Genomic DNA, 9,017 nt, shown 5'->3' with positions numbered 1-9,017 from the left:
TCACTTCTGCCAATTTCTGCACCTTCAGGTGAACACCTGTACTGTATGGATCTCAATAAAGCTACTTCAACTGGAACACCTGCGTGTTAACTGTGGAGGGCTTGAGGGACCTGACTGACAGGGGGCATGGAATTATTGCAAGGAATTCCCAAATCCATATGTGCACTAAGAATGCAATCCTAAACAGAGTTACTCCAGTCTAAGCCCATTGAAAGCAATAGGATTGTACTATAAGCAAAGTCTTTTTGATCTTTTTGCCATTATGTATTTTCTCAGGCAACTAACAATACAACTGCTATGCAGGGTTGACCTTGGTTGGTTAGTAATTGGATGGAAGAATTGTTAGAGCCATAAAAACATATTATTTGAATAAGAAGCTATTTAAGTTGAGAAGCTTTGTTACTCACTTCCAATGAACGCTAAATAAATAATTCCTGTTATTTATTCCTGATGAGATCGGGCTTGCCTGGATTATTGAGGTCAGAACTCTGAATGACTTCACATATGCTATCTGAAATGCTTTTCATCCTTTCTCCTGCTTTCACATGTGAAAAATAGAACGGCAGTACTAAATGCCTATAAAGCATATGCTGTTTGAAAAACAGAAATATGGCTTTAAAAAGTACTAAAACCATACAATATAATAAACATAATCCAAAAATACTCTAGAAATGCCCTGAGTTCCACTATAACATTCTAAGACTTCTACTAAGGATTATCCCTGTAGAGTAATATGCATGAAAAACATAGTTACAGAACTGGTCATCCACCTGGGTGTAATTAAAAAGGCAATCCAGTATCCTAGGGAGTGTCATGCTGGCTGAGAAGCCTCCTGAGATGAGACAGCCGACATTGACTCACTCAACAATGGGGAAAAGGCTGAGAATTTGCTCTGGACTGGCCTGCCTTTCTACATGGTAGGTGAGAGACAAACACAGACATGCATGCTCATTGAATATACTCTGCAAGATGCCACCAGCCTCCTCCACGTGCCTCTCAATAAGGAGCCGATCTCTCTATGGAGGTCCATTATGAATGCATTCACAACATTCAAAGAATGCACATGCACCCTCCACTACAAATACAGCAACCGATGCCACCTGACATCTCAATGTGCACGTGCAGGCTAAGCTTATAACCACTTACATAATGTACTAGCAGCAAAGATAGCTTGACTGGAATTCTTTGTGCCTTTGGACCCTGTCCTTCTGGCAATCAGTCAAGACAAAATTATTTTTGGCCCAGGAAATACAGGCCAACTAGCAATCACACCATACATGGTGGTGGAGGAATTTTATTCTATAGAAAACAATGTCACATGTTTCTTGCCTTTTATAGAATCGGCACAGTCCATATTCCCAGGTGTGCAACTGTGCACCTGAAACAGAATTTCCTTTGAGCTCACTTGTCTCCCAGTTCCTGCTGCATCCCACTGTGGCCTTCAAAACTTCAAACTTACAAAATCACTTGGCTCAAAAAGGAAGTATAAGTTTAGTCTTCCCTTGCTTGCCATGTAAGTAGTAAAGGCATTCTACAGATATATTCACTTACAGCTCAGGCTTTATGAGCTTACATTTTTGCCACAGACTTTCAGCTCCAGTTCTCTTCCTTTGCAGATTGTGGGCAAAATGGCATCAGTGCTATATAAACGTATAATAAGAATTTAGTGACAACTTGAAACGAATGTCATCGGCAGCAACAATGGCAACATTCGTGCTGATCAGGAAATAAACCTATTTACATGATAGATGAAGCTGTGGGGAGGATGCTACAGGGAAATGGACAAAGAGCTGGGTAGAAAGACCGCATGAATGCCATGAAACATGCGTAGAGTGACTACATTCCAGGTGAAAAGAGTGATTGGGAGGAAGAACAGGAAGTCCTGGGAAGAACTCTCATACCACCCAGTTATCAAAGCTGCATCTCTGTCAGTGTTAGAAGCCTGAGGGCCAAACTACAAGTGACGCCTGACACTAGTTGGACACTTGTCCGCGTCCCTCAAGTTCTGATGGGAAATGTAGGTGTCCTGGTCTTGCAGCTTGGCTCTCCGACTGCTGTCCAATGGACTTTTCAACTGTCACTTGTTCAACATTCTGCCAAGCTGTCTACATTTCCCATCAAAACTTGAGGGAAGCTGACAAGTGTTCAACTAGAGTCAGGCGTCACTTGTAGTTTGGCCCTCAGTGTCCTATCTGTGATCCTGTTTTTAGATTCTCATTCTAATGCTGCAGCCGACACTGGCAGCTTCTTTCCAAGCTATATATTTTTAACATAAATCTGATATCAAGTATTCTATAGGGTGAGCCACTGAAGACACCCCCACACCAGAGCTCAGCAAGATGCTAATCCCCACTGAGCTCAGATTCAGAAGACACAAGCTATTGCAAGTGTTTACAGATTCAGAACTGGGTTGTGATTCAATCTGCTCTGCAGAGTTGGCTTCAAGACAATGACAAAAAGGGTAGCAGAATCTTTTAATGACCATAACGGGCCTTAAGCATCAGGAAATGACATTGGCCAAGTGACCATCATGGCTTTGGAAGAGACGGCCTTCCTTCTGTAAAGAGAGAAGTTCAGAGTGAAAAGCAACACACACACACACACACACACCAAATGTGGCTTCTTATTAGTTTTAAGTAGATTCCTAAAATGTAAAAACTTGACCACATTTAAATGGCTGCGAAAATCAATTGCAAGCACATCAAATTTCATAACTGAAAGAGTGACGGGTCTACTATTATCTTCTACTAAAAGAGGTAATGGCTCCATACAATCTATATTTTGGAGCAAAGGAAAAATTAAAAGATTTCTAGTCTCAGAAAAAATAACTGCATTCAAAAGTCATATGATAAAGAGTATATATACTATCTGAAACACAGAATAGCCTCTTTAGCTAGAGAATATTATGATCCAGGAACAATAGGGTGTTATATTGGTGTTTCCTAACACTATATCGAAATGTTATGTTTTTAAAACTAGCAATAGAGTTTCTCTTGCATAGAAATGCAGTCCGGTTTGAATTAAACATTCAAAAAATATACCACCAAACTACTTCCATTTACGTTACATCCGAATTTTTCTTACATATTTGAACTAGACGAATATGTTAAATGGAAAGAAAAATGGATTTACAGAATGAGAGATTTTTACAAAAATGGGGGGGGGGAAACCCTTACTGTAGTACAATTAAAAGAAAAGTTGCAAAGTCTTATGAATTGGATTCTTCTCCGTCAATTAAACTACTTAATTATGAATCCTACAGTAAGACAAACTATGACCAGAAAGATGATGTAATTTGAACAAATTTTAATGCAACATATGAATGGTATAAAAAGAAAAACCTCTAACTGAAATTTAATTGAAATAGATACAAGTATGTCAAATGGACTGAAAAGAATATGGGATAAAAATAGAAGAAATATATGAAAAAAATTATGGATGACTCCAACAAGAAAAACAATACTCCTTGGGGAGAATTCTCTGAAATTATTATATCAATGGTATATTAGTCTGGTACATCTTGCAAGAATAAATAAAACAAATAACACAAAATGCTGGCGAAATTGCAATCAACAAGGCGATTACATCTATATGTGGTGGTCATGCCCTGTAGTATCAAAATTTTGGGAAAAAATATTTGCAGACATCAAATCATTTATGTCACACCAGCATTAGCCTTGCTAACAATTTGGGGGGGAACAAAATGGAAAAGTAACAGCTAAGGGATTAGTACTGTTTATGCTGATGGCAGCTGGTAAGGGGAAGTGAAATTGACAGAGCCTTTAGTGAGTAGAAAATGAAATTAACAAACCTCTTGAGGAGCTTTCTCTGCAGTTCTGTGTAGAGAGGTGAAATTGATAGAGCCTTTGGCTCTTTTTTTAAACTATGCTTCCCTGCTAACATTGCGTCTCTCTACACTTGAGCATCCTTCTGTAAGATGTCTCATGCAGAGCGACTCTCTGTTACGGCAAATAGATACAGCAGAAAAATTGACATATCAACTTAGAGCAGTTAAAGGTAATGCTAAAATGCCAGATTTCTATGAAAAATGGCATGATTTTATTTCATATACAAATCAGAAAGGTATCCAACATCAACAACTATCTGAAGCCTTCTTCAAATTATGGGAAAGGAATTATATAGGAAGTACATAAAGAAACATTTTTTTAAAAAATTCCCTGTGCTATTAATGATTTACTCTGTGTTATATCGTGCAAGACAAATTTGAAAAAATCATTAAATATTAAGCCAGAGGGCTTAATGTTAGGTTCAGACCTTGAATTGCTTCAGGCTGCCCACATGCCAGCAGCTCCAGAGTCCAGTCTGCCGGGGCCTGCAAGCGAGGTACTGGCTGACCATGCCCCAACAGCACCAGAGATCACCCTCCCAGGGCCTGCAAGTGAGTCCTTGCCACCTGCCTCAGAGATCCCCATTGGGCCCCCACCAGGCAGGACATGAACGAGGACCCATAGCCACTCTGAATCATCTCCCATGCTGCAGGAACAATGGCAGCAAAGGGTCCAGGCAGAAGTGATGCAAAGGAGGCGAAATGTCAGGTTGGCATCCTGCCACTCTCCTGCAGACTCAGAACAGAACACTGAGTGCGATACTTCTTTGCAGGGTCATGGCCAGTATAATGTATTGTGACTTCAGCTCATAGGAATAGAGATTTCCTCTCATAGTAACAGCTTTATTGAGAACTGGAAGCAGACAGACACAGACAGGCTCAACAGGAGCCAACTATATACACACAAGCTACACAACAACCAATAGGCCTTGATTTTTAACCTATTCACATCTATTATATAAATCTTAAAAAGCACAAAACTGCCTTTAATTTGAGGGTACAGCTATAATTCATTTTGATACTTCCGCCCCTGCCCCCCCCCCTCCCGCCCCCAAGCACATGTAGTCCTTGCAATGAGTGAATTCTAATTGTTGGGGAAAGATCTTCGTGACAGGCTAGTGTTTGGAGCATAACATGGCTATTAGCCATGATGACTAGGAATACTGGGAGTTAACAGCATATGAGGATTACTGCTGCCTACATGTCCTGTTTATGGATTTCCTGGAAGCTTTTGGAAAATCAGATGCTGAACCTGCTGTCTGATCCAGCTGGGCTCTTCTTTTGTTCTTATGCCAGAACACAAAAAAGCATCCTCCTCTTTGGTAATTAGTTTTGCCCTCACCAAACAGAACACAGAAGTAGAACTGTCACAACACTCCAGTTTGTTTTCATTTTATTTCAGAATTGTTTCCATGGATCCACACAGCTGAGGCCCAATGAAGGGATTCCCAGGGTGCAGCGATTAGGTAGTATTCCAAGATGTTGCAAACCACAGTGCTGTTTGTACACAAAGGCCTCAACAAGCCTGGATAGAATGATGGCCTCTTCTATTATTAGTTGTTTGCCCATTGTCTTTCCAATTACATGTGGCACACAACAAAGTCGTACTGACCCAGTTCAACAAAGAAAGAAAAGTTATACCTAGCTGACTGCCCAAGACAACATGTCTTAATTTTTTTCTTCCGAAGTTTAATAAATATTATTTTTAGACAAACATTGTGGGTAGCTGTGTTGGTCCATACAGGAAAAGTCCAAAACCAACAGGAGCGTAATACTCTTTTATTAGGACCAAGCAAAATATTACAAGATTTCCCGTAACTCTTCCTCAGGCTGGATGTTAAGTACAATGAATGGGGGGAGGGGGAGGTGACCAGTCTGCCGTGTGTCAGGATCTTAAAATGGAGATTAGGGGCTATTGCAGACTTAGGGATATTATATGGGAAAGGGTATAACCTGCATGCATCAGAAACTCGTAGGCTGATGATGAAAGAGAGAGAGTCTCAGTCTTTTAAAATAGAAATGTCGGCAGTTTGTCAGTATCCGATCTGATCCTATACTGAGCATACATGTGCCTGCAAGGCTGCTAACCGTTAGGTGCTCAGGATCACCTGTCACATTCAATACCCCCCCACTGATGCTGTTGGAGTGTTGCTGGGGTGTTTCTGTTATTTGAACCCGGAGTGGGAAACTGGGAACGGAAGGTGTTTGTTCCTGTTCTAATCTCTCCCCAGCCTGAGAGCCTGCTTGACCTTGAGCAGTCCATGAATCACACAGCCTGTTTTCCTGAATGCAGAGTTAAAGAACTGTTAGGAGAAAGTGGGGCGGGATCCTACTATTCATGGGTTGGGCTCTAGACACCATTTCTCAGTTTTAGTTCCCTGTCTGGCAAAATAGGGCTGTTTATTGACTATCTGTAAAGGGTTTGGGTAAACACCTAGGTGTTTGCAAAGGCAAAGTATCTGTACCCTTCAAATATGGCTGCCTTGTTCAAGACAGTTGGCTGTAGCACAGACTTGTATGTTTCTTAGGCAGGAATGTTGTCTTTTTTTCTGTCAGCTGTGGGCAGGGTGACCAAGCCCGTATCCTGCCAAAGATGACTCTGTCTAAATTGTCCAGCCAACCCTCAATCCAAACCTGACTGGAAATAATAATGTTTAAGGGAGCAAGAAATGAGAACCTTCAAGACTCATATTTGGCCATTTCTAAGTACAGTTTTAAGTATGGGACCCACATAATTCCAGTTCTTACGGCTTGTACAAGTGCTAATATATTTATTCATTGCAGAAGCTCCACAACTCATCCCTGTCTGACAATTTTAGCACGACAGCTGTTCGTGCATAATAGAGAGGAGGAAAGAGTCTGCTGGAGAAATGCCTGCTTGTCCTTTTAAAGCAATCAAGCACAAATACAAGATATGTTTCCCTGCACACATCCTCTCCTTACTCAGCATCTCAAGATAGGAGAAGTTTGTATCAATACATTCCTCACTGCAGCACAGAGGCTTTCTAAGGTAAATGCTTTTAGCAGATGTCAAATAGAGACAGAGCTGGTTTCCATACAGGGATTTTGCCCCCGTGATTAGCAGGACAGTCGTGCTTTTGGAGGGAACCTCCATATAACACTGTGTTCTTTTAAACTATGTTTTGGCGGGGGGCTCCCTGGGCTTTCCCCTTTAAGCTGGAGCAAGGGAAAAACTTCCTTTCCCCCCTCTGATTTAGAGGGGAACTGCCAAGGTGGCTGAGGATTAATTTGATCAATTTGGTTCTCAAGATGAGAAATATTTTTCTTATTGCTTTGTTCCTCTTTAATACAAGGACCTCAGCTATGTCAGCCTCTACTTTTAGATCTGTGTAGGCTGTGAAAGAATCTAGACCAAAATGAGTTATTCACTGGCACCACCTGGGTGGGCCCATCCTCACTTAAGTAACCCCTAAGCAGCAATCTGCCTCACTATGGACTTCACAGTAGTTCTTTTTCCCATTACAAAAGATGAAGTCAATCCCTTGGTTAATGTTAATCCATCAGTATGACATCTGTATGACCTTCTATTTTTCTGGGGTCAAGTATAACCGAAACAACAGGGAATACTTCCCTGGGATAATACATTGAAGGGTGGTGTGGCTGGACTTTCCCTAAATTACTTTCCTTGGACAATGTGTCTCAACAAGTGCCAGTTACATACATTTGGGAGCAAAATTTTACACTTAGTTACACTACCAAAAACAAACAATCTGTTAATGAGCTAAATTGAACAAAAGAAACAGGGAACTAGTCCAGTGTGTATAAGGTTAAATCCATCTTCTTCTCCACCCATCTACAGATGCCAAAATTCTTGCACAGCAGAATTTGGTTAAATCTGCAGGAAGATAATCTGCCTCAAAATACTGTGGTAATACAAAAGACAGAAAAAGGCTTACGACCTGGCATTCCTTACTCATTGTAATGCATATCCTACATTTTATAATTATGCTATACTTATGTAACCTCCTATTGTATCTGCTTATCTCACACAAAGTTTTAATTTAATTCTGTTTTGCCTATATAACCTACATAAATTGAACCCATTCATTTTAATGGATCTTATTTTAAATTGGCCTCTCTTTGCAACATATCCCACCATCTCAACCTTTCTGTTGTAAATATAAAGCACCAACCTAATGGATATACATTTCAGTGTATCTAATGAAGCGAGCTCTGACTCATTAGAGTTTCTGCTTGAATAAATGTTGTTAGACTAAGGTGCCATTGGACTCCTGTTTTATTTTGCTGCTACTAACCAAGACAGTTACCCTTTGGAATTATCATTGCACAATGGAACTCTTATTCATGATGTTGAGAAACCTCTTTAGATTGCATGGTTGTATTTGCTTATGTTTGTGAGATGATGATGATGATGAAGAAGAACTTTATGTATAGCCCATCTCTCTCACTGAGACTCCATGTAGACTACAAAATATTTATTTAAAGCAATGAAGTAAGACACCAAAGACCACCAAAAAAACAATGCAGTAGGACTAGGATTACAGAACTAGAAAAACAATGCAATTAAAACAGATCTAATACAAGTATTTGTTTTACATTATTTGAGAGAATAGTTTGTCAAAAACAAGCAATAGAGAAAAAGAGAGATAAAGAGGAAGCTCCTGCAATTCACTAATTGTTTCCTTAAGATGTCATGGAAACATAAACTTTGATTCCTTCTCTTCTTTTATGAGAAATAGTTATTCTTATATAAATAAACGTGTACTATTTAATATTTAATTTAATATTTGCTTGCCAGGTTTTATGCAATGGTCTCTTAGTAAAAAAGAAGCAATGCCCTTCCAAGGAAGGATGGCAATCTCCCAGTACTAGCACACTAACAGTTGAAGACAAACCCTTGACAGTCCCTAAGGTACGGTCAGCAATTGCCTAAGATAGCATGTTTTGAGGCAGCAGCAGAATGAAGCAATTTTGCTGTCACAGCATTGCCTTGATAAAGTTGCTTTAGTTATCCAGGACCATTAAACAAGAAAAATATGAAACATTAGCCTTCCATGACAAAGATAGCCCACCTTGATTTGTGGAAGCCATGTATTCAGCCCAGGAGCAGACTTAACCAATGGGAAACATGGGCATCTGCCCTAGCTCCCCATGCTTGGGGACCCCAACCACCCACAACCCTGCCCCC

The sequence above is a fragment of the Eublepharis macularius genome, chromosome 10, assembly GCF_028583425.1.
Source record: "Eublepharis macularius isolate TG4126 chromosome 10, MPM_Emac_v1.0, whole genome shotgun sequence".
Classification (NCBI taxonomy): Eukaryota; Metazoa; Chordata; class Lepidosauria; order Squamata; family Eublepharidae; genus Eublepharis; species Eublepharis macularius.
Note: the sequence above shows the minus strand (reverse complement) of the source record.